The following is a 27,652-nucleotide window of genomic DNA, read 5'->3' as shown; positions in this document are numbered from 1 at the left end:
ATTAAAACCCAGAGATAACACAGAGGTGCATCTCTTCACTATATGCTTCAAGAGCCCAGTCCATGCTCTGCAGTTCACTCCTCATCAGATTTAGTCCAAGTGGATCATCATTATCACAGCACCACCCAGCAGATATTAACAGCAAAAGCACAGGAAACTGGGAGACATGTAAACACCTGCTTATTTCCATTTCATTAACATTCCAAAATTAGACTGCTGCTGATACTAATGATTTAAATGTAAAGTATAGATTATTTATTATTATTTATTACTTGTTACTTATTATTATTTAATAATTTTGTTCAATTTTTAGTTAATCAGCTACAAAATCCTGTAACAATTTATTGCTCCTGTAACAATTTATAAGTTTTGCCAATACTACTAAACTGCAATGTTTAGCTTCCTACCAAATATCTCAGAGAGCCAAGACCAAAGACAAGCCTCAGGAATGACCACAGCTCTGTATTCCTCCTGTTGCACCATGTGATGATTACACACTGATTTCAAGCTTAATGCAGTTCTGCTGCCGAAAAGGGTTATGCTCTACAAAGAACCATATTCACTTTTGGAAAGAACTTCTTGCCTAATGTCTTGTGTATATCCCAGGATTTATGTGGCCAAGTGCAAGGTAGACAAGAAAAAACTGGTTATGCCTCTTTACCCAGAAAATGAAAAAAAAGGTTAGGCAAACCACAAAAAAATAGACAAAAGTAATAGGAAAGTGAGGCAACAGGGAAAACCTCCCTTTCTAGCAGGTGTGACCACAGAGCCCTGCCAGGAAAGGCTGGGTTGGGCTGAAGGGAAGAGCTCAGCTCAAGTTGGTGCCATGTTCCCCCTCCTGCCTCCAGGAGCAGAGATCACCTGCAATCAGACACTGCTCAGACAGAGCACACCAGTGTCACACCAGAAGTCCAGTGGGACACTGCCTTCATCCAAATTTCCAGTCCTGCATCTTCATTCTTTTAAAATCCCAGATGTGGTCACCATACCAGCAAATCTTGTACTACAGAAGACTGACAGGAGACAATCATCGATATGGGAAAGGTATCAAAGCTGTGTGAACAACTCTTCTGAGGCAGAGATTGGCCTTTGCTCATGTATGGCACTGAAATACTTGGAGGTGAAAAATTTACACAAGTTGCCAAATGTTTTTCCTTCTTGACTTGTAATAACTAGAAAATGTTTGCGGTTTTGTAGAGTCTCTTTGAATTTATCAGTGCTAACTGAACTCCCAAGACAGGAACTTCAGTTATAGCACTGTCATGAAGCACATGCATAAAACAGGGTCTACATTCTCTGAGAATAAGAGCTTGGGATTCCATCCTCTGCTTTGCCATCAATTCTGTAAAAGCTCTTGGACAAGGTATGTTTCTCTCTTCTGCATCACCATCATGTAATACTACGTGAATGAAATAATGTTAAATTCTATAAATTTGCCAATATTGTAGTTGCCATATCCCATTCAAAACTGACATCAGCAGCAAAAAAATTACATGGAACATAAATACAAATGCAAAACAATGAGCAACTTGTCACATAAATTCTACAAAATCAGCTCTCCAAACAGGTTTTTACTTCAGAAAAGCAGAATTTTTAAGAGCAGTTGTTTAGTCATAAGATCAATGAATCATATGATGAGAGAACATATAAAGTCTTATGCAAATACTTCACATTTTATTTTTCAATCCTTCTCCCCCTTAGTTTCACGTTCCAAATGCCTTTGGATGAGCAAACTCCCCTGCACCCACACGGAGCTCACTGCCAAAGAGAGCCTGCACTGGGGGTGTTTCTGTGGTCATTTTTAGGACTTGTATGTGACTTAAAACCATCTCTATTCTCCTTCCTTTTCTCCAACAGCTACCTCTACCACCCACCTGACACACAGTTTAAGAAAAGTTATCACAGTTCAGGTAGTCAGTGGCAGTTCAGTAAGGGCTTCCTCTGAGGACCTAACTCAGATATTTCTGCCCTAGTACAGTTCTGATACAGCTTGTCTGCCATTACATCAGAAGAAGCAGTTCAGAGAAAAGTGGCAAGAATCAGATGGATTTATCATTAAATTCAGTGTTTCCTGCAAATTCAAGTTTTCCCTCTGTTTTCTCACAACACCTAAAAACATCACAAAAAGTGGTGCATCCTTTAGTACTTTTCATATTAATCACCCTTTTTGTGAGAGACTCCACTCCTCAGTGTTTCCTAGATGTTGACACCTTTGCCTTCTGCTGTCTTCAAATCTTATCCTACTCCTTTCCCTTGCTCCCTCCTTCCTTTTCGATTCATTTAAAATGAATCTCCCTAGTACTGAAATCCTTACAGATCTGATCCTGCCTACATTTCTGACATGATTCATGATCACACCTTCTCCTTTTCCCCAAGTCTCATTTTCTTTAGGCTAAGAGCTTGCTGAACACTTACACCTACACTTCTAGTCAACTCTGTGTGTTCAAGGCAACAGATTTCCCCATGTATTGAAATCTAGTCACTCACAGACGTGTTTTGGCGGTTCAGCATGTACTCTGCACTATCCAAATCCATTCCTTGATCCAATTTTTCCAGTAGGGATCAGAAAGATCAGCTCAGAGAATGAGTCCTTACATTTGTATGGCCTTGGACTTTGGTCCAGTTACTTCAGGAAGGGGTAAACCAGAAATCTCTATTTCACATTTAACTCTATGGCAATTTTTAATAATGACCATCAAACCAAACTTCCATGTGTTCCTAAAGATTTCCTGATGTCAGTACTTGTCAGTAGTGCTGCTAATGTCACTGCCCACTCATGGCACACATTTCTTTTCACTGCACAAACACTAAAAGTGAGTCTAAATCACTTTTACTGCAATTTGAATTTTTGAAGCACGGCAAAGTAGTGTAGCACAGTTGTCAGACCATGATTTTGCTTTTGTCACTTGCATGAATTTGCTACCTTTTTAGTTAGTTAGTGTGTTTCTTTCTCTCAGACTCAATGTTTTTGCAAGAGTACCGCATTAGTTAAGTGCCCAGAGTGATACCACTAACTTTGTTCATTCAGAACAAACCAAAAATGCTTATATCTGCAAACTTCTTGAAGGTGTTTTCAAAGGAATATAGAAGTACAAGACTGAAATGGCTGCAAGCTGCTGTGTAGGTCTTTGTAGAACTGAGAATCTTGTAAGTTAGAGTGACAAAATGCAGAGTTGGAAAAGTAGGGAAATGTGTTAGCTGTTTCACACAGCTACACATATTGAAGACCTTCTGAATATATCAATACTATCATCAGTAAACTGATGGGTTTACTGGGCAATACAAGAATTACAGTCCCCAGCTATCTCTGTTACATATAACACCAGAACAACCTTGAACAATTCATGAACTCTTTCTTTTATCTGGAGATGAGCTGACATTGATATATTGTTATTGGTCTTCACTAATACACTCCTGTTGGCAACAGGGAGATGCTAGCAGCTGAAATGAGTCACATACTGCAAGACCTTGCAATTTATATGGAAAGAAAGTGCAATTTAAAAAATATCTGTCTCCTCCTCAGCCGACTGTGCAATGCAAGGCACCCACTAAAACTCAAGTCATAGACAGTTATTTTTCATATTTGAAGCACATGAAATTGCAATGCTGCGTTTTTTTTATTTTAAACTGACTAGCTTTAATTCACCAACATTAAAACAGCAATACAAAGTAATGACAGGAGTATTTGATGCTGAAATAAAAATTACTCTTGTATTTAAATATACCATGCATTTCTCATGCAACAATTCAGAACCTTGTTACACTGTTTTCATTTATTTATAGTTGAACATTGTAAAAAAAAATCTTCAGTTGGTTACAAATATTTGAAGAAGGTAATCTAAAATAATGTATCTCACAAACAACAGAAGTAACTAGCCAATAGTTCTCTAGCTCATTCTCATCTAAAGAAAGCAAACTGCTCTGTAACTAAAGACTTGCACTGACAGGTTTTGTTAAGCAATTTGACAACACAGACATTATGGCATTAGATGATAGGTACTATTTATAGCACTATGCAGGAATAAAAACCACAGAGAATGTTATGCTAAATTATTGTAACATTTTTAGTCTCCTATATTTAATCTTCCTACCCCAAAATTCCACATCCCAGGAAAAAGAAAAGAAAATAAAAGGAAATACATAGTCTGTGTTTCTACTCTGCAGATTTACAAGAACATCTTGGGTCTTGCACTATGATACAGAGTTAAGGCACTGAAGAGAGTGATTCAACAGATAAAGCAGACAGACACACAGACACAGCTATACTCAACATCTGTTTACACTGTACTGTGACTTCTTACAGACTGCTCTTTGAAAACACCAGATACCTTGTATATATCTAGAGATATCTAGATACAAGCCCAGCTGTTTAGGGCATATTCTAGGGTGTACCTACAGTACAGCCCAAGAGCTGGAGAACAGTGTGTGCCTCAGCCAGCTTCCCACTCTCTGGCTTTGCCACTGTGAACAGCCCCATGGGGCAAAGCAGAACGTGTATGAATGTGTCCTCATTACCTCTGCAGGAGGCAAACCCAGTCACTGCTACCAGGCATGGATTGGCTCAAAGTCACTCCATTAAATCCCTGTACATGCACAGGCTGTAGGTACAGCATATATCTTGTATGTTGTTAGAGTTTTAATAAAATATTTACCCTTATAGCACTGTACATACAGCTGCACTTTCTTGAACATACACAAAGGCCAGACTCTTGTTTTATAAAGCTCCCAGTTTAAAAAACAAACACAAAGCCACAGCTAAAATACAAGATGAAGGAGGCATCCACCATGGTTAAACAGCACAGCCAGAATCATCAGGGAAAGGGAGGCTCTTAGGCAACAGGAGACCTTTGGAGCAGAATCAAAGACAGGAAGCAGAGCCAGAGAGGGAGGAAAAAAGGGATCAGTAAAAGCTGAGATAAGACATGAGCAGTTAGTACCTGTTGACACTTCAGGATTACATTCTCATATAACAGAGTGGGAAGCCTGATTGAGTAATGTTCACCTCTTAAACCATGCAGAAACAAGTGTTACTTACTGATCTGTGTTCCAGTAGCACCTCTTTGTGGCAGACATTTGAGAAAAATGTAAAAGCATCACAACTCCTTCCAAACGTTCTATTTTCCGAAACAGGAATTAAAATGAATAAACAATAGCCATTGAACTAAATAGCTGAGAACTCACACAGCATGGGGGACAACTCTTGCAAACAAAACCTATTTATGAAGAATGATCAAGGCTACTCTGTGGTCTTCTTACCATACCTGAGGAGGAAAACGGAGTCTTAGAAGCTACTTCTGTTAAGCACTTTGGCATTTCAATAATAGTGGTGTATTGTTAGGGTTTCACTGACAGGAGGCAAGAATATTTATGCATATGGATTATTTGACTCTCTTTATTTAAGGATGCATGATATAAAGTAGATATTAAGTCGTTCACTGTAAGATGGAATCAAATGGCAGCGAGGAGACGTGAATATTATCCTTTTTGTGGACTGCATTTGAGAATATATGTGGTCTAATTAAACTTTATTCAGAATGGAGTAGTCTAAAATTAGAAACTTGTTTATAAAAGTTAAACATGTAACATACTGATTTCATGCTATTCTGGTAAATTTTCTCATTTCGCATGGATGGCAGGAACAAGATTCAGTCAAGTAGACCTCTTTCTTGAGCACTGTTCAACCTTACAATGTGGTTGACATGACTTATCCAAGTCAGATTAAAAAAACAAAACAAAACAAAACAAAAAAGACCCCAACAAAACAGCAAAATAAAAAAACCCAAACAAACAGATCAAACTTTGTTAGACATTTGAAGATGCAGTTCTTTTGTAAAAGTCAGTCTGATTTGCAAAAATCATCAGTATCATCACATGTTCCATGCATCAAACTAAAACCACTTTTCAGGCTATCTATCTTCCAAACTGAAAGCCTTTTATGCCATTCAAAACACGAATTTCAAGAACATTCACAAATGTGGGTACTCATTTGTATGGTTTTAAAACTTTGTATTTAAAAGGAAAAATGACTGCTCATAAAAATAGTATATATTCTGGTGTAATGAAAAAACATTGTAATGAAATTGACTCGATATGTGCTGGATGTTAACAACTGCACAAATAACTTTTAGCAGCATTATCCATTATATAAGCTGCTTTTATTTTCGGTGCTAAAAACTTTTCTAAATGTTCACTTTCACTAACTTTAGAAAATCTTAACTTTTTCCTCTACATATACTAACTTCTACTAAAAAACAAAAGCATTTTCATTCCAACTACTAACTGGTATCTCAGATTTCATTCTCCAAGAGTCTTCAGTTACTTTGTATTTCTAAATATAGCAGATAAGAGTACAGAGAAATATGCTGCATTGTAAGAGCTTTTATAAACAACAGTTTCTAATTTTAGACTACTCCATTCTGAATAAAGTCTAATTAAACCACATATATTCTCAAATGCAGTCCACCAAAAGGATAATATTCACGTCTCCTCACTGCCATTTGATTCAATCTTACAGTGAATGACTTTATATATACTTTTGAGTAAAAATGTTTACTATGAAGTGGAACACTAAACTTTCATTTAAGAAAAAATTCAGTAATATATTACCTTTGTGAAATTATTTTCAGATATTAAAATCAAGTCATAGGTACTCTATACACAGTAGGCTCAACAGCTGATCTATTTTAAGATTTTTTTTCCAACTACTTTGGGGATTGATTGTTCAAGAACTCGTAATTAAGTCCAGAACCAACACATGTTAACACTAAGGATAATTAATTACTAAGAAAGCTTAGAGAAAACAGATATACATTTTCCATTCTCCCTGGTCTTTAAATCAAGACTGATTTTTTTCCCTCCCCCAAATTTGTATGTAAAAAGAAAGTAAAAGCATCGCTGAGTCGAATGCTATGGCCTCTGCTAGACACGGTTAAAATGTTCATTAATCTCTCTTGTAGATTTAAACATTTATGAACCTAAGAGCTTTCATCTCTAACATACAATGTTCTATTTAGCTAGAAGTTAAAACTAATAAAAGTAATTTTCATCAAAAGTTTGAGCCTTATATTTACTAGTCTAAAAACTCTGTAAATTGCTGTCAGAACTTGTTTACTTTTTGAATATACATTTTGACTTGCACAAAACTTGAGCAACCAAAGTAATCCCATTGGTTGATATTATATTGTTTGACTCAACTCATTAGGAGTTTAAAAAACCCTGCATTTTTCAACATCACTTGTAAGTCTTATCATTATGGATCTCAGTTTTTAGATCTTTTCATCAATGAACTTTGAGAAAGAGTAAGTTAGTGAACAAGAAATAAGTAAAATTATTTTTCTGATATTTAACAGTGCTGCATAAAAGCAATGAGTCTACTTTGAAATCATTAACCATTTAAAATTAAATCTACTTTAAGCCAAAAGTGATTAAAGGTCATTTTATCCAAAAAGTTTAGTATCTCATATTTAGACTAGTGTAAAAACTATAGGAATCACCATTACATCTTTTTTCCTGCACATCAATTCAGTCTTTTTTAATACAGATTGTGTAGACAATCTTCCTCAAATGGCTTTGTGATGATAAAGTGATTTTAAAATTCTTTATCTTCCTATTAAGAAATTATTATAATTATCTTCAAAGACCCACCTGTAATCTTAAATTATCATTTCTCATAACTTCAAAGCCTGTAGTTTGTTGACAAACTCAAGATTAAGTAGCAAACTCCTGATTTTTCAAAACAGTGAAACTGTGGAAGTTATAATATATTCCACTAATTTTTACAGTCTGGGAATATATATACATAACTTCATGGGATTTATTTAAAGGAGAAAATGTTCAATAATATCTGTAATGCGTATTCCTTTGTCCTTGCTATCATAATTTTGGAACACATCATGCTTAGTTCAGAAAAAGATGCAATTGTCCTTTCACTCCCAAGGAGCACAATTTATTTCAATTAGCTGTGGTTTTACAAGTTATTTTACTCAACATATTCCATTTCTTACTTTCCTCAGGGGAATAATCACAAAGAAAAACAGATTGATATTTTTATAAACAAATCAGTGAGTTTGACTATCAAGTGACTTTTATCATTTTCTCCTTCACTTATCTCCTTGAAACTTTTTTCAACTTTCATCTATGAGACCATCTCTAATAATCTCTTTTAATTTCCTACAAGTGTAGTATTGTCCTTTCAGTCACATTTACATCCAAATGTGGAAAAGCTCTTGAAAGCAGAGATCCTGTGGATAACATCCACTTAGTTAAAAAAAGAAAAAAAACACACATATATTCTTACAACTTTATAACTGAAAAAGCAACAAAAAATTGGTAGCACTACTCTGAGATTTTGTATTCCATGAACAAATCTCCTTTTTATCATCTCTTTAATTTTCTTTGAAAAGGTTTATAGCTATTACTCTCAGACCAACAGTATAAAATTCAAAAGATTAAGATTCTCTCTCTATGAATAAAGACAAGCATTTGGAACTGAGGTAAGAAAGCGCCTCCCCGTGATGGGAGCCCATCTGGATCCTTACATCTTCCAGCACAGCAAATGCTCACAGCCTTCTCTGTTGGTGCTGTATTCCTGTACCACACAGAGCTTTCAGAGATGCCATGGAGAGAAGCTATGGGGTAAACCATGGTCTTTCCCAAGAAAGCAATAGGCAGCAAAGATAATTGGTAAGGTGAAAAGCGATCCAAAGATGCAACAAATGTGCACAAAAAGAATGAACAAAATTACTTTCAAAGGAAGAAAGAAAAAGTCGGAGGATGAAGAGAATGGCAAAGGTGTGCAAATGCAGGTAATAGTGACCCAAAAGAAAATGGGGAGAGGAAATGTTCTAGGCTCATTACAAACTAGTCTGAATCAAATTTAGGCATGAGAAACAATGAAGGAAGATCACACAGTGTTTTTCTCTGTTTAATGTAAGACAAAATTAAAGAAAGCAAAGAATCCATGGGCAACCAAACCCACCTGGAAACAAGTTTCTTTACAGACCACTCAAATAACAAAGAGCATTTATCCCCAATGCACACTGCTAAAATAATAACTATTAAAAACAAAAGGATGAAGACCGGTGCTGACAATGTTTACACACAGACGAGGAGCACAGCTGCTCAGGGTAAGTGCTGTGTGTTTCAATTCCTAGGACTTTAAAACCAAATCTGTCTACCATACTTTAAAATTTCTATCTTTGATTAGTGTACATTGCTGTTTGATTCACAATTAGAGGATGAGCCAGCACTTTTTGGCCAAGTGACATAAAATTCTGGAAATCTATGGGAATCTGCAAAGGTTGACAGAACTGAATACCTAAAATGGGAGCATGAGGCACAGACACAATATAAAAAAGCTTAGGAATCCATTATGTAGACAGACATAACATTACAATTCCAAAACTAAAAAACAGAACCAGGACAACAGCTTGAAATGCAAACAATTATGGAATTACCCACAACAAAGTTCACCACATTCATGTGTTTGTTAAGGGAACCTGTATCCTTAGATTTGGATCCTTCTGCAGCTATACTGAGTGTATAGACAGAAAAGTCAAAAGGCCTGTAGCAGCACAATGGTGTGGTAGGGCTCGAGGAAAACCCTGTTGGAAGGCACATCGGGATGCCCCCAGACCCCAGACATGCTGCAGTCAGCAGGATGTCACACCCTGGGACACGTGGCGCCTTTTCCAAACAGCACCAAAGCCAGCAGCGTTGCACCGCTTCCATCCTGCACAGCCAGCCTGATTTCCTCTGCTCTGCTCTGCCCCATCGCATCCTGGTTAGACTTGGCCTCATCATTCTGGCCAGAGCAGAGTTTCCCTTCTGGCTGGTGCTGGGGGGTGGTACCAGCTCTGACTCTTCTGCTACAATACAGCAGGGGAAGGCTCACAAGGAACCGCACAACGGGACTGACAGCGGTGGAGACATCTCTGGCATTTGCTCTGTGTTGTGAGTTACATAACTCTGTGACACTCCAGAGTAGACGCCGCTTGACGACACAACTGATCTGCTGGCAATAGCTGGATGCTCCAGAACAAGAAGCACGTTGAAAAATCGGTGCTATGCAGGTACACTTTTGTATCAGGCAAGAAGACAGGGCAACCTAGAAAACTGGTTAAATACTGCAGCCCTATGTCATAAAAGTTTGTGGATAAATAACAAGATTAAGGATTCAGTCCATAATTAAAAGGCAGGCATAACACATAACCAAGATGAAGAACATGTTTCCTTACTTTTCCTTGACAGCAACATTAGCCCAGACTACTTCATGCTTTGTTTGAATGGAGAAAAACATAATTAAAGTTTTAATTAGAATTGATCACAGTCCACAAACCTGAAATGGAATGTGCTGTTTGGACACCGTACTAGAAGATCTTTCAAGCAAACCGATGTTCTTAAATGAACTATGTTCTTTAAAAAAAGGAAAAGCATTCTGTCAAGTAATAGGGTAGTAGTGAAAACTAATGACTCTGAAAATGTGTCACAGAAATAGGTACTAGGAAGTACGCATTCTGAAAGGGACAGTGATTATGTATTCTACAAAGGCTAAGCTTCCACATACATTCATTTTTCTCTGTGATTAATCAGTTGCATATCATATTCTGGTTATAAAATATGTCCATCTTTTTATTCTTCATAAAGAGATACCTCTGAGACCTGTACTTTCCAATATATGAAGGAAGAGAATGTCTATCCACAGGCACACTAATAACCAAACATTGCTAAAAATATATTGCCAGCAGAATTGTTGGGAGAAGCCCCTGTATCTCTTAAATCCATCAGTTACATTAATATCTTCTGTACAAGAACATGGAATTTATTCATATATTTGGCTTTTTGATAGTTGGCTATGGCTTTAATGCTCAAGTAATCACCCTTCAATTTTAATGAAAAGGGCAGGTGTTTTCACCACCCTGTTATCTGCACCTTTGCTTGCCAGCCGAAAAGCCTGGCAGTGCAGGTAAACCCCCTCCCCGCCTTGCTGCACCGCTCCGGGTCGTGCGGGGTTCGGGAGCGCGGTACCTGCGCGGCGGCGGGAGCTCCGCCCGCTCCGGCTCCAGCTGCCCTTCGCCCGAGGAAGGCGGAGAGCCCCGTCCCACCTCCGAAAAGCCCCTGAACAGGCTCCTCCAGGGCCGGGGAAGCGGAGGGTCTGCAGTTGCGCAAGATCAAACCCCCCCCCCCCCACCACCACCCTTCCCCTTCCCTTTCCCTCCCTATCCCCGACGGTTTCTCCGCTCGCCGGAGGCCGGAGCAGCCAGTCTGGGCTGGGGCAAGTCAGGGAGATGCTGGGGGGAGCACCCAGCAGAGGACAGGCGCATGGCATTGGGGACGACATGCGAAGTTGGGGTGGGGGAACCCTGAAAGTGGCTTCATGCAGGAAGGGGACCGCCCGGCTGGGGTGGGAGGAGGGAGGCGTTCCCCTGTGGGGGCAGTGGGGCGAGCGAGGGACTCCGGGGGGTGGGGACACCCCCGGGCAGGAGGGAAAAGCCTCGCACCGGGGGAGCCGGCGGCACGGGCGGCGGGGACCGAGGGGCTCGCAGTGCCCGGGGACCGAGCTGTGCGGGAGGGCGGCAGTGCTGGGGTCCCTTCTGGCAGCCGCCGCTGGAAGCTCTCAGCGCCCTGCACGGCGCTGAGCCCCCGTGTCCCGGCGCTGCACCCGGGGCGCCGGGGAAGCGTCCTCGCCGCAGCTCTGAGCACCACGGTTTCCCCCGCACCCCGCGGCCAGGAACTGGTGTTTCCCGGCGGGGGATCGGAAGAGGAGGACGAAGAAGCCCTCGGGGTACCGGCAGGCGTTCCTCCCCTCGCCCCACACAAGCAGCACCTCTCTCCGGGTGCGAGCAGCTTATTTCCAAGCGATGCTGGCGCGCAAAGTTGCGCCGGTCGGGCAGCCCCCGCCCGCGCTCCCTCCCTTCCTCCGCAGCCGCGCACATCCCGGCCCCCGCAGAGCCCCCGCACTCCGCTCCGCTCGGGTCAGCGCGGAAATCGCCGCCCTCGCTTTCCGCCCCGGCTGCTCACGATCTGCCTCAACCTGCTCCACCTTTTGTTTTGATCTTTGGAAATGAAATTCTCTCTCCGCCGTCTCCTTTCCCTCCTCCTTCTCACGCCTTCGTGTGGGAGATGCCCAGGATCGCACACCAGCTTTTGTTATCTCCTCCCACCTCCATCTTCACTCCGATTGATGCCCTAGTAAATAGCAGGAGCGCGGCACCTCCGCCCCGTACCTACCCCGCTACCACCTGCAAACACCTCGCCTTTTAAAGAAATTAAATGATAAAATAAAAACATCCTTTGTAGGCAGTATGAAAAACGATAGAGCGATCGTATGGATCGGGAGCACTTTTGCCTCCCCCGTGGTGTGATGACCTTGCGAAGGCTGCTCTAGCGCTTGGTTTCGCACGGTCTTTTTTCCCTTCTTTTTTTTTTTTTTTTTTTTTCCTTTCCCTACTGGAAAAAAAAAAGAAAAATCACGCCCTTTTCGCTATCCCTTTTCAAACGAACAAGAACGCCAAAGACTCCCTCTTCCACCAAAGCGTTTCCAAGCGCAAATTGTTACGCGACAGCTCAGCTCTTCCTTTGGATGCTGTCGGTGTTCATATCCGGATCGGTGGGGAATTCGGTCCCATCTCTCAACAGTTAAGGACAAATCGCCGCGGGTGCGATTTCTCGCCAGTGCAACAACTCCCGCACACCGACCGCGCACACCAACTTTCCCGGTGAGGATGATCTCCGACCGCAGAGCAGCGCCGAGGCCGCGCAGCCCCCGCCTCAGCCCCGCCGCGCCTCCATCCCGCCGCCTTCCCGGCAGGAAAAGCCCCGCGCGGGGCAGCCCGGCAGCCGCTCCTCGCCCGCACCTCGCGGGTGCGGAGCCCGGATCCCCCCTTCTCCCCCCGCGGTCCCTCCCCGCACTTACAGCGGGCGCGGGGTCTGTCCGCGGTGCGGAGGAGGGCGCAGGGCCCGGGGTCCCGCGCGTTGCTGGGGCCGGAGGGACACGCGGCGCCGCCTCGGTGCGCGCCCGCCGCCGCTCGCGCCGCAGCTCGTGTGCGCGCCCCCGCTCCGCCCCGCGCGCCGCCCGCCGCCGCCCCGCACTGCAGGACCGCCGCCCCGCGCGCCGCCCCGCGCTCCGAGCATGCGCGCGGGCCCGGGCGGCGCGGGCGGCAGCGGGGGAAGCCCCGGGGCGGGAGGGGCTGAGGGGCAGAACCTGGCAGGGGACTCGGGCTGAGGGGCAGAACCTGGCAGGGGGCTCGGGCTGAGGGGCTGAGCCCGGCGGCCTCGGCTTCGCTCACAGCCGAGCGCAGGCTCCCTGTGCCCGGCGTGGTCCGTGACTTGCCCGGCGGGTTGCGCTTCGCTCGGCGGCTCCTTGGCTCCGCGCGTGGAGCCGTGCTGTGCCCTGCTTGCGGGAGCAGATCACAGAATCACAGAATCAATTAGGTTGGAAAAGACCTCTGAGATCACCGAGTCCAATCTGTGACCAAACATCACCTTGTCAACTCGACCATGGCGCCAAGTGGCACGTGCAGTCTTTTAAGACCTCCGGGGATGGTGACTCCGCCACCTCCCCGGGCGATCCATTCTGTTATCTAATCACCCTTTCTGTGAAGATTTTCTTCCTAATGCCCAACCTAAACATGCCTTGGCACAGCTTAGCGCTATGTCCTCATATCGCCAGTTTCCTGGGAGAAGAGGCCGATCCCCATCTTGTTCCTTGCATGTACAAGGTGATGGTACGAGGTGGTGTCCCATGCACCTGTAGCTGTCACACGTGTGTGTAGGTGACATCTTCCATTTCAAGCCACGCTTCCACCGTGGCTCTTGTCCACAAGCTTCTTATATAAGCTAATGTTAGATAGTTTAGCTTTTAAACATCGTTCAACCCTTGAAATGTGAATTTCAGCTGGTCTTGCCCTTCAATCTCAAACCCAACTGATGCTGCCCTGCCCTCGTTTTTGCCACTGTCACTGTAGTAGTTGCTGTTGTGGTAGGAGTAAACGATCAGGGCTCCTTCACAAGACACTGCACAGCATGGAACTAACTGTAGGTCCTTTTTAAGGCAGAGACATACATCAGTATTTACTTTCATGCATGGCAAGTTCTGTCACTGACTGTTTACATAAATTAAGCATATTTAGCATGTCCTAAGCACAACACTGCAGAAAGCAGATGGATACAGCAAGGAGGTGAAAGGGAGGCAAAATAATGACATATATAAAAGAGAGTGAATTACGCCTGTTTTTAACTATCTGCTCTTTATTTCAGAAAGCATGGAGATTGTGTAATAAGTGATAGATGGAAATAATTCTTCATTTACTGTTGAAATGCCCGAAGAATTAAATTATAACACAGGCTGATGTACAGGAAGTGACAGTATTTTCAGTTTGCTAATGTAGACAATTGAATTCATAAGTTATCTTTTTGTGATTGGCAAAAGTCACCAATTTTGCTCCCAGAATTACTTTTTTTTTTTTGTATGTGTGTGTAAGGCAGCAATTTTATGATTTTATGCTTTTTTTAAAAACTTCCCAATGCACCCCTCTCTTCAGTCCATTTTTTTATTTTCTAGATGTGTAAAAATACTGCCTGAAAATGCTGAAAGTTTAGTTCCATTCCAGGCTTAGCAGAAAGAAGCAGGATTTGATACACTTCACTGGGTATCTCTGAAATTCATATTTTATTTGTTTTAATTAATTTAAATTATTTTCTGTCATCTTCATATTTTGCTACCTCATTGCTTTCTTGGCCTGGCAGATCATTAATAATCATCTCTAGCATAATGAAAGAGGGCTGTAACATCTGCTTCTAAGTTTTTAACCACATTGTTTCCTCATATTTTCTGTCTCTTGCTCAGTTCTTTATAAGTTTGTCCTTTACAATCGCAGTGCGACGTTGATTCTGTGTGACCTATTTTGGTTTTGTCCATATTGCACTTACTGCATGACTTCACCTCATCTTCATGACTCTTCTAGTGTCAGCAGCGTAGCTATGGAAGTGCAGAGCTCTGGGGTGGCTCTAAGCTCAGGTATTTACTTGGTGTCTTAGCTGGGTTTTGCTGTGTTCTTCCACAACTGCCAAGGTAGCAGTATTTCAGGCAGCTGCTAGAAAGCTACCTTAGGCTTGGTTATCTGCTATGTGATGGACTTAGAGATGATGCCCTTTTCCTCATCATTTGGGGTCATCCTTTGCAAAAACCTGAACATTTGCATATCCTCAAAAAGCAGAAATAATAGGTTGAATTTTTTAAAAAAATGGCTAAAATACATTTAAATAGGACTTTTTCAATGTCATAGTATTTTTTTTTATTTAATTCAATGGCAGAATTCACGTTAATTGCAAAAAATGTGTACATTAAGCAGAAGATAATATGTAGTGTGTTTTCATGTAAAACTTTCCCTGTCTATATTTAGGTAATTCCATATAAAATCAGGTTACTTAGGCTGTGTTTTTAAATGCATTTGAAAACAAGATGCTCATCAAAAAAAGAGTTACTCCACAGTATTATTTTAGAAAACTGACTTATTTTTACATCTACTACATCACAGAAACAATGGAATACAAAATCGCATTTGAAAAGTGTGTATACATATAAAACCTCTCCACTTGCATTATTAGTGCTTAGTTAAAAATGCCCATGAAAAAGCTTCGTTTTGGTGTAGATCAACAATTTAATGAGAGATACCTCTTATTCTACTCATGGCCTTATCACTGGAAAGGTAATCATGACATTTCCAGTGTGTGCTATTATGAGACATCTTGCATGGTGCTGTCCTACACTGTATGCAATTCCTGACGGCTTCTCTAAATTGACTGTGAATGTTCAGATTGCTGGCATTTTCAGCCACCTAGCATTCATTTTTTTATCTATGTAAATAACATTGTATTTTAGACTGCGGAGAATTACATTCACTATACTTGCTTCTCGAGGTAGATAATGGTAGAATTTTCCATTTTCTTGCTATACAGTTCTCTGGATTTTGCAAATGAAACTTATTGTTGCCAACTAATTGTTGTTGCAACTTCAGATGATTTTTTGACCTAAATAACATGATGCTCATAATGGAGCTACAGCAATTTTAAAAAGTCAGGGTCTGACCAAAAGTTTTCTATTGAACGTGTATATTTTTCATTTTACCCTCAGTATGAGCAGTGTAAATATAAGAATTCTTAGTTTATGAATGAATAGCATAACAACATGGGTACCTGCTCTTTTGCAGTCTTCCATGATTTACATGGGTCCTCTTTAGGCTTTCAATCTCCTGAATGTTCTGCTTATATCTTTGAAAGAAGCCAACTGAGGCCCTAAGACTGATCTTGTCAAGGGAGATTGATAGGCATCTCCAGAGGGAAATACAAAATCTAATGAAATGGAGGATCCTCCTCTCCTTTTTTCTCTCCCTCCTTTGAGCTCCAGAGTAGACAATTCAATATTAAAAGACACAGTAGTCTCTGAGAGGACTCACTATCTCAGCAGGTGGCTTACTGGTAATGATATATATATTTTTTTTGATTTAGCATGATCTCCTGTTTTGCAGGCATCAATTTAAATGCAGAATACCATTTTGGGGTTTGCATTTTCCCCCCTCTCTTTTATGCTTAATAGTAGCTAAGAATATATTTGCCTATATATTTTACGAGAATCAAGAGTAGAAAAAATAATTAGGAATTTGAGTCTATAACTACATCTCTAGATATATGCTTTATGTTCTGCTAGGTCTGTTGAAGGAATGATTTTCTTCCTTCTGTGTTCCCTTGGTGCAGTTTTTGCACACTGAGATGTACTTGTCTGTGAGATGGGGAGCTGAAAGCAGCACTGCGGCTGCAAGGATTGGCAGAAGGGAGCTGCTTCAAGGCTCTGTGATTAAACGAAGCTGCTGCAACACACTGCAGTTGGAAAAGGGTGAGATTCTTGATGCTCAACAGCAAACAATGAGCGTGGCTGATTTTATCGCTTTCAAAATGACTATAGATTGTCTTGCTTCTTTAATGTGCTATATATAGTTACATGAAAATGACATTTTTATATGTGTATTATCTTTCACTTTCATCTCATTAATTTTTTAAATAATGCCCCTAAGAATATAGATAAAACAAAATGTACTTACTTTGCTAATAAATGCAATTTTTCTTCCTTATGAAATGTAGCCATTTCTTGTGTACACATCACCTCTGTTTGTGTCAAACCAAATAAACTATAATTCAATCTTTTTATTAATGAGGCCATCTATTAGTCTTCACTTTCTTAGGCTCATGGAATGAACTGCAAAGAAAATACCATTTATGTAACATCATCTCTGATGTTGTATAATACAGTCACAACTGAGGAGTGTGTGCAATGGCTAACTTTAGATCCTACATTTGATAGCTCAACGCTTGTCTGTTTGCTTGCATTTCCTTTCCTGTCAATGAAAATACAAAGAAACTATAATAGGGTGATTAATTAGGGTGTAATAGGGAACTTGGCTGGCAATAGTCAAGAAAAGAAATATTTAAGTTCAGGCATCTAAATGAAATGTCTAAAGCTAAATGGCATGAGCCCAGGTTTCACTCCAGTAGGCTGCTTCCCACAGAAGCTGTTCCAGTTGTTCTTAAGTGAGGCATTTGCTCAAGCAGAAATAAAAGGTTGACATTCTGGACCTGAGAAATATAAGCTTCAAGTAAATAATGAGTGTTTAGAAGGATAGGAATGACAAAACTTAGAAGCATTTCATTTTCTACAAATGTCCTAAACATAGCTTTCCTTTGCCATTTAGCTCAAGGCAGAACTTCTACATACACAGAATAATTCCTGTGAAGTCACGCTGGTCATGTGCTCTTGAAATGTTCCAACAGGACTCTATTTGCTTATTTGATCTGTGAGTGATTGTTCTTAGCTAAAATATTATAATGGTGACATGGAAAAATTGAAACACAACTGTAGAACTGTAGAAGTAATAGCAAATCATGAAATTAAAAATAGAGGAAAAGGCCACAAATTGCAGCTAGTTTAGCGGGTTTCTTACTAATGGAATTCTTAATATAACCAGCATACATCAAAGCAAACAAGATGCTACCTAACCTTTTTTGACACCGGGTTATCTTACTCAGCTTTTGATTTGTGTCATTATTTTTATTATTAATGTTTGTCATACATGTCTGTATGATTAATAATACACTTCAATGCTGTGATATGTGTGTATTTTCCACTAAAAAATGGTGGGAAGGGTAGATGGAGAATAAGCAGACTGTTTACTTGTTTATGGACCAAATGTACTCACAACTTGGTGGACACATAGATAGTTATCTTTGTGTAATTAAACTGCACTGTGAGACATGATGACTTCGTATAATAGTCTTTATTTCAGAGGTAATACTTTTTAATATGATTTGATTTGAGAAAACAGCAGTGAATCAGCACTCTTGGACCATAATCACAAGAGCAGGATGTACTGCTAAGAGCAGAGATGCATTTCAAAAAGTGGGCTACTGGACATAAAATCAGTTCAGAACCAACTGACAGAAAAGAGCCATCAGAGAAAAGAGATGTTAAACAAAATGTTGAAAACTTATTTCATTATTCCATTTGCAATGAAATCTCTTCATTTCTAATGCTAGGCCATCTTTTCATGCATCTGTTAACCCTAACATAAGTGCAGTCCTCTGCCCACATCTTTCTAATTGCCAACACCTCTATTTGTCAAAATCTTGCTACTGCTTCTCTCCCCAAAATACATCACGCATCATTGTACCTGGTATCAGAGAGATAGCTTAAAAAATCTTATCAAAAGCAAAGCAGTTACACAATGTTTCTTTTACAAGAACCCCTCTCTTTGTAGTAGCTTCAAGGAGCATGCAGAGCTGGAGTACACTTTTGGATCAGGAAGCTTAACAGGTAACTTTGAACTACTTAGTAATGAATTTGCAATTATTAAGGAATTTATGTCTGTTGCATAGGGATTCCTGTTGCAGTCAATTCTACATTTAACTAAGTTTTAGATATGTGAAAAAGATATTTACCCATACCATTAATCTAGAACCCATTTTTTACATTCAGTGGTGAAAAATATACTGCCACACTGAAAAAAAGCTATGCAATATCAGCATATTAATTTGAAGTTACGTTGAAAATGCTAATTTATAAATATTTATTAAAATACGTAATATAAAATGATAGTACATTAATACTGATCTAACTGTACTGTTTCTTTTCTATTTGATTAAAAAAAGAAATTTAAGCTTCAAAGCAAGTGTTCTGTAGCATATTCTGTCACCATATATACTTGCTACAGAATTCATGGGCCTTTCCCCAGTCAGACCTCAAGGAGTTCCTGGGGACTGATTTATTTGTTTGATGTGGGAGGATGAAGAGAGGAAGATGAGGAGGGTTGATGTTCTCAGAACCAACCTTCTAAAACTTTATGCACTTGAAAATCATTTATCTGTGAGAACCGTCCTAGGTGGTTTAGCCAAATATCCAACTCTATTTTGAAGTGTATTTTCTTCCCTGGGCCTCCCTGAAAAACTTCTACTCCCTTTAGAAGCCCTGTGGGTAGCCCTTATTGTTAAATTTCTATCCATCCTGCCTGTCTGACCTGTCTGACCATCCTGCATCACTGCTTACTCCTTCATGCCTGGAATGTCCCGTGCTCTCTGCTGCACCAAGCAGCCCCTTCCCGGGGACACATGCCCTCCTCCAGATCAGCTGCTTCCTCGCAGGGGAGAGTCCTACCAAAAAGTGAGAAAGGGTGACTGTGTACATATTATATTTTAAATTTAAGATAAAGCTTATTATCTTATGTATGCATCTTGTTATGCAAGAGAAGGAGAATTTTAATATTTTTACTTGCTCTTGTGACTTTTTCAACATCGATGGAAAAGTAAACAAAGCTAAAGGGAGAACAGTCAGGTGTGACTCTCATAAACAAATAAATGTGTAGCAAGCCTTAAGAACTTAAAACAAATGCAGCAGATACTTTGCAAAACTGTTGCCTCAAATTAGCATTCTAAACTTCTCTAGTTATATTTATTGGTCTGTGGCTGCCTGAGATATCTATGTCTCTGGAGATTATTGAAAAATATTCACACACTGTCTAGTTTATCCAAATTAGGAATAATATAGCAATAATAAATGTTTGCTGTATGCATTTTTTTTTATTTTCAACCTGGCTATTTACTTATTTTAAAAAAATGTTAGTTTATTTCATGTTTTACAGCACTGTACACTGTATGAATAATTTTCCTCCAATTTTCAGACTCTTTATGATCATGATTTTTGTCCCCATAATTATTTTCTATGAGATGTCTAACGTTCTGGTCAGCATATTTCAATTCATTGTCAGGTGCTTTTTAGTTCAATAATGAAGCCATCAGTGTCTGTAATTTGGGAGGTGAACAAAAAACATGGAGTTAGTTGCATTAGTTTAAAATAAACTCACTGTGAAAATAAGATTGCCTGTAGTTCTTTATTATATGACTGCAGGCTGCTGCTAACTGGGCAGTACATTGTAACACAACACTGCATCACAGCAGGAACAGCAAAGAATTGAAAGCAATATTGAGTTGGATGAATTTTAATTTTAATCCTAATCTAGAGCTCATTTACTTATTACCAGAATGATCCCTTTCAGAGGCAATGTTATAAGAAAGCAGTGGTTAGATTTTAATGTCATATGGTGTTCTAGACTATTTGTCTTTACAAAACAGATACATTCATGATCCTTAACTCTGATGCCATTTCAAACTACTGAAAGTCCTAATAAGTGTTTTGTCCCATTTAATTTAATATGAACAGTAGTGTAACTGCAATTCTGTTACTTCTCTTGAAAAATTTATCTCATGGTCTACACGAGTTCAGAGAATCACAGGATCACAAAATATACCAGGCTTTTTAAATATGGGTTAGTGTATATACATTTTTTTGGTGTGAATATGCAAGTACATAGACACACTGTTAAAGCTGTATTATTTACTGCTAAATTTCCTGTGTTAAATTATTTATTGTCTTCTTTACAAAATTTGTTTAGAAATTTTTAATTGACTACTTCCCTGCCTCTTAGTTGTTCTTTAGGCAGCTGAGTCATTTGGAATAGGCCTTCCTATAGGAATTATCTTTCCTATGGATTGGTCTCTTTCACCAATTTCTTGTTTAACAAAATCGGAGCTATTTCATAGATGTTTTACAGGACATCTGAGCTGTTTCATAGATATTTAATCAGCTTTCTGTCTTCATGTCGAGTCTATTAATTTCTGTCCACAGTTGAAATGTGAGTTGAATGTAGGAGTTTTGTAAAGGCTTATTGAAGTGTCAAATTTAATATATACCTGTGTTTGCACATAGGAATGTCTCATATAAAATTGAATAAATGTACGCAACTGTGATATGCAAAAATATCTATGATAATTTCATACAGGTATAAAGCCAATATATATGTAATTAGTCGATCTTTTATGTGAAACTAGCGACAATCATTTTACAAGATACTTTAGAATAAATGCCTGCAGGCTTTCTCATGTTGGAAGTTGACCATGTTGATGACTGAGCCAAGCAGGAGCCAGAAGCTATCTCATTTTGCACTTGTTCAGCATGAACCCCAAGAAAAAGTTCCATGTTCTTAAGGAATTTTATCCCCTAAGGCTTAAATTCAACACAAATTTCTGATTCATATCCTTGGAAAAAGGACATTAAGTTTTTCCCATATTTCCTCCACTCATATTTTTTCCTAAGACCTAAATGTGAAAAAATATTTAAAACGGAGATTCTGTTTTAAATAATTAACTGATCCCTGTTCATGCCATAAGAGTTAATGAAATCCTGTGTCTCTTTCAAACTAGCATCACCTGAATAGATTAAGATAGATTAGAAAAAACAATTGCTGAATTTAAAAGTGAACTGCTTATTAAATCAAAGTAGTCTACGAGTTGTTTTAGCAGGCAGTCAGTGTGGAAACCATTTAGCAGTTGCTAGGATGTCTCATTTCTAGTGTCGACCTTCAGCTACATCAAATCACTGCATGCTGTGAAGGAGTGGAGAGGAGCAGCCTGCCTACCTGTATGCTCTGCCTGATTCCTGGCGCTTGCTGAAAACAGGCACAACGCTCTGGCAATTTACAGCAGTGCCAGCAGTGCCTGGGATCACGGGAAAATGTGATCCCAATGGAAACTATAGTCCCATCCAGCCCGCTCAACAGATGAGCAGAACTGAGGGGTGATGAGTGGACATTTTACCTCTGTGTTTGTCTACTTCAGCAGCTTTTCCTGTCTTCTGTGTTTTTCTGCGACTGTGGAAAAGATTTTTGTAAATAAATAGATGTGTATAAATTAACACTGTAGCAACTTTGTGATTTCATGGTATATATCTGAAAGCATCTTCTACATGAAAGCACATGAACAAAGGGCTGCTATTCTTTCAAGGTAATGAGACAAAGCGGTGATGTTTTAAAATAATATATAATAATATCTATAATTACGTAAATATAATAAAATAATATTAAAATATACATTTATAATATAGATTTATATTTTATTACACATTATTATTTATTACTATTTATAATATAAATCATAATTATATATTTATAATATACAAATAATAATATATAATATAATCATATATTATATATATTATATAAAATATAATAACCTATTGTCTGGCTGTTGAAAATATTGCTTTAAAGAAATAAAACCACAGAATCATGGATATTTTTTTTATGTTGTATAACAGGTATTTTATCCTGTTCACTTCCTAAAAATGAATATAGATTTTATTTCTTTTTATTTATTTTGTATTTGTTTTTAACAGGTGAAGGATTGCTCATATGAATGGACACACAGCAATTTTTATCTTCATTCCTATTCCTTAATGTATCATGTTTTTAATTTTTCTTAGAATTTTCAGTCTTGCACACTAGCAAATTACAATATACAATTTGATCTAAAGTGTTTTAAATGTGTTATAATTAGACTATCTTATTCATATCAAGATAACTTTAAAAGATGCTAAGAGACATCTACTATGTTTAAAATGGAGCTGGTTAAAACATTTTAAATTCATTTGGTTTCACTTTACTAATACTGCACAAGAGGTCAAAGTCTTATTATCGAGAGATTATTTTGAATTGTGGTTTCACAAGGAAAAATATTTGGATTTTATTTGTAAACCATTCAGAGTATTTCATCATTATAAACCTACAGTTTCCTCAAATGCTATGAAGAGCATTACTGCTTAAGGAAGTTAAGGGAGTTTCAACTTTGCCAATCTCATTTGCATCATTCATCTTTTAGTCATAATTTTAAATATAGAAGATAATTTATTCACCACAATATCCTTCCAGTGGTTCCATATTAAATTAATGAAAATATGTACTTCTATGAATGTGTTTTATGCTCACATTTTATGCCCACAACTAAGACTCTGTATTAGATCAGGAAGGTGAGGGAGAATTAAGGAGAAAAATAATTCATCTATCAGTTAAAATGTGCCTGTTCCCTTATAGTGTAAGCATTGAAATAAAGAATTCAGAAAATATTTATCATTGCTAATGTATAGGAACAGAGGAACATGTGTCTGGAGGAGAGCTTTAGCCATGGACTGCACATATGAATAATTGGGAGTAGAGATTTTGCTAAGAAATACAATTTATTCAATTGTATTGTAGTCACATTACAGGAAACAGTTTCTGAAGTCCAAATAAGAGATTTTAATTTTGGAGAACTTATGGGATGTTAATATGTGATGAAAGCTCCCTCTGAAACATTTGCCATGGAGTAGCACGCTCTTCAAATTCCAGTCAATTGTTCTCAAAGTCAAAACTGTCTATCATGAGAACAAAATGTACCATTATGCTGTTCTGTCTGCTGAAAGATCAACATATCTTCTTTTTGTCACTAAAGAGATAAGTTTTTGAGGAAATTTCAAACAGGAATGATCAAAAAAGCAAGAAAGAACTCATTCAAAAATATTCAACAGATTTAAAGAGGGATGGATATTCAGCCTACTCTACTTCGATCTGTATAATGGGCATTGAGTTTTTCAGGCCAGTGATTTATTATTTCATAAATATTTAGGATTGATTACCTTTCATTAGTAGCATAATTAATCATATGGTATCTTCTAAAAATGTAAAAATGCAGCACATTTTTGAAACATAAATAGCAATCTGAAATATGAATCTACTTAAAAAAAAAAAAGGAAGTAAAAATGGCCATACTGTCTCAGTTGTTTGTGTTTGCCCTGGATACAGAAGGCACGGTATATTGTCTCCAACACTGACCAGTAGCTGATGTTTAGAAGTCTAAAAGAAATGATCCAAATATAAAGTAATCCTTCACTTAGTACCTTGCAGCTTCTGATTATCAACATTTTGCAATTTTTTAAATCTTAGTTTGCAGCCAAGTCATTGTGCTTAGTATATTATGGAGGCCTCTTTCCTGAATTTATTTTAATTGCTTTTTAAACCTTTCATGTCTTTGATGCTCATAACCACATGTTACCATGAGTTCATATATGATAAATATATATATATATATTTTGTTTGTACTAAGCTTCTGAAACAGTAATTTTTGTGATATGTCCCAGTTCTTGTCCTGCAAGAAATACTTTATTTGATTTATCCAGAAATGATCTAGAAAGGGGAATGCATAGAAGGGTGACCAAATTTGCTTATGATATTGACAAATTTAGAGTAGTAAAAAAGACAACCCCAAGTGAAGAACTGAAGAAAAACCTTGTGAGGTGGGGCAATAAAGTGGCAGTTGAAATTTTGTTTGAAGTAATGTAAAATGCAGCAGAGAGGAAAAAGTAGTCCTAGCTTCACATTTAAAATGATGAGCTCTGAAATGACCCTTACTGCAGAGGAGCCAGCTCTCCAAGTTATGATGGATGGTTCAGCTAAAATGTCAGTGATCATCAGCAGTCAAGAAATCAAGCTAAAAGTTAAGAGTTATTAGGAAAAGAATAAACCTCAAAATGAAATACTATAATATGCAGATGCTTAAATATGTGAAGCACCTGAGATTTTACCATTATATATACTTCTGATCCCTTATCTACAGACAATATGGTAGAATTAAAAAAGGCTCAGAGAAGGGCACCAAGGAAGTGGTGTGGAATTTCTTTTGTAGTGGGATCAACCAAATAAGGCTCTACTTCAATCTGTAAATACATGCCTGATCATGATATGATAGAGTTCTAAGAAACATGAAGGCATGTCAGGGTTCTGTAGGGGGTGAGTGTTCACTGTATTTCTAATGCAAGACAGCAAGATAGTAAAGCAGAGCACTGGTTCCACATGAATAGAAAAGGAACTTTTTGTAAAATTATTGAGGTTAAGCTGTGCTTAACCTTTGGTTAACTTTGCTTAACCAAAGTTCTTTGATCCTAAATGTTGTGGGTGCTAAAAGTTTCTATGGAATTAAAGGGAGATTGGAAAGAAATAGAATCATAGAATGGTTTGGATTGGAAGGGCCTAAAGACCCACCCAACCTGCCATAGGTGGGGACACCTTCCACTAGACCAGGTTGCTCAAAGCCCCATCCAATCTGGACCTTCAACACTTTCAGGAATGGGTCATTACAATTTGTGTGGACAACCTGTTCCTGTGCCTCACCATCCTCAGCCTCACCATCCTCACAGTAAAAGTTTTCTTCCTGATATCTAATTTAAACCTACTGTCTCCCAGCTTAAAGCCATAGCCCTTTCTCATATCACTACATGCTCTTGTGAAAAGTCCCTCTCCAGTTCTCTTCTAGGCTCCCTTCAGGTGCTGAAGTGACACAATATGGTCAGCCCAGAGGTTTCTTTCCTCCAGGCTGAATAATCACAACTCTCTATCTCTATATCTCTCTATAGCATATAGAAAAGATATCCATGGAAATCCTGATTATGTAGACAGTAACCAAACTAGAAATGGTTGCAGGCTGAGGCCTCTTAGGAGATGCATATGTTTAACCCAGTCTTACCCTCTCTACATGGGCCTGAGTTTTTTGTTGCTGTCAGGATGCTGGGCTCGACTAACCTGACTATTGTTCAATATGGCCTCCCTTCAGTTCTATGAATACTCCTTTTTCCCTGTTTTGTACTACCAAAGATTTTATAGACTCATATCTTCTTCACTACTTCACTGATGATCTCCCTTCTTCAGTTAAAAGTTATATATTCAGTTAAAGTATATATTCATTTTTCCATAGGAAATTTCTTTTACGTTGATCATCACTGTTGGCTTTTTCTACATTTTCAATTTGATTCATTTGGGTTTTTTTAAAGGTGGGATGATTGGAGTGCAACTCACTGTTAAAGATTTAAACATACTGTGGATTTTAGAAATATAATTTTCCCAACAATATCTTACTTTTTCTCTTTTTTTTTTTTGACTGCTTGTGAATGTTGAATTATTGTTTTCAGAAATTTTGTGTAGAATGCCCCATATCTTTTTTTCAGAGTAGTAAGCAGCTAGTAAATATACACCAAATGTACCTGCAAAGACAGGGTTATATTTCTTTTATATATTAAATCTCATTTATCAATAATGAAATTGATCTATTTTATTATTTTGCAGCTATTTGGTATTGGAGGATGATTCTGGGATTTTTTCCATCTTTGAGTACCTCCAATACCTGTGATCTTTCTTACATAGTAAGTAGTTTATGAGCATGTCAAACAACATAGTTCTCAGCACAGGTTTTTCAGAAATAAAAAGAGAACAAATAAAGGCTTTGTCAAGCTCATCAGTTTGTTTTCATATGAAGTTTGATGCTCAAAGGTAAACTAAATACACACTCCTCAAAAGTGCACTTCAGTTTTTTATATTCTCCTTCAAAAGGCACTTTCATCTTGCACACTTAATTTTCATCTGTTCTTGCCAACAAAGCAGGTATTATAATCTGGATAATTTTAAGAAGCTAGATGGGAAGTGACTGAACAAGACTTCAGAATTCCCCTGATAAGAGAATTAGAAGAGTTTATTATTTTCCTGTATCTGATACAGCCCCAAATGACCATGAAATTATGCACAATGCACTTTTACGAAATACCTTTGTGTGAGAGTTCAGGGACCCAAGTCATCAACCTGCAATTTTTTTATTACCTTAAGGCGGTAGAGTATCTACGTTAGATGTCCTTTTTTATTATTATTATTTTTTTTTATTATTTAATACAGGAATTGAGGTGCAATAGATGTAGGGAAAGAACCTTGTGAAACTCCTCTGCTGTCCCATGGATATTTTGCACTGTGATTATATGCCTTGGAGGAATATTTTGTGGGTCCAGATCAAACTTAATTTTTACACTGCTGACCTCCCAACATAAACTGTATTTCCCAAGAGTTTTTGCATTACTTTATCACCTTTTGGCTACACTTGTCTGAGAAGCTGCTTGAGGAGCTAAGCCCTGCAACTCCTACAATATACCTGGCTAGTAATGGCTTATTTCCAAGGGGATAAAGGACTACTGATAAGCAGATATGGCTAATACTAAGCTTTACTATTTGATTCTGAAACATAACTTCTTAGCTGTAAAGAGTATTCTAGAGAAAAATAAGAAGACCAGATATCTTACATCTTCATGATGTATTTAAAGTAAAAGAATTTAAAGGTAATCTGTTATACTAAAAAAGGTTTTGATCGGAAATATGTAATTCTATAACACTGAGTGAAGAGCTACATGTGTTACTCATGTATTACACACGGT

At 38.6% G+C, this 27,652-nt stretch overlaps 2 protein-coding genes across 3 annotated transcripts in view; one reads left to right on the top strand and one right to left on the bottom strand.

Annotated features, from left to right (window-relative positions):
- Positions 1-13,087, bottom strand: part of VSNL1 (visinin like 1) — an 85,549-nt gene extending 72,462 nt beyond the window's left edge. Inside the window, exon 1 of one of the 2 annotated variants that reach the window (XM_088162442.1) lies at positions 12,914-13,087. The gene's annotated coding sequence lies outside the window, so the exon portion shown is untranslated. Of the gene's footprint in view, positions 1-12,040; positions 12,851-12,913 lie in introns of those variants that run through there. The other variant, XM_088162443.1, reaches the window with a different exon arrangement.
- Positions 13,088-13,976: 889 nt separating this feature from the next.
- RAD51AP2 (RAD51 associated protein 2) overlaps positions 13,977-27,652 on the top strand; it is a 28,580-nt gene continuing 14,904 nt past the window's right edge. The window contains exon 1 of the mRNA XM_088162437.1: positions 13,977-16,891. The gene's annotated coding sequence lies outside the window, so the exon portion shown is untranslated. The remainder of the gene's footprint in view (positions 16,892-27,652) is intronic.

The sequence above is a fragment of the Sturnus vulgaris genome, chromosome 3, assembly GCF_052056855.1.
Source record: "Sturnus vulgaris isolate bStuVul1 chromosome 3, bStuVul1.hap1, whole genome shotgun sequence".
Classification (NCBI taxonomy): domain Eukaryota; kingdom Metazoa; phylum Chordata; class Aves; order Passeriformes; family Sturnidae; genus Sturnus; species Sturnus vulgaris.
The sequence above is the reverse complement of the archived record's forward strand: the minus strand, read 5'-3'. Positions and strand labels throughout refer to the sequence as shown.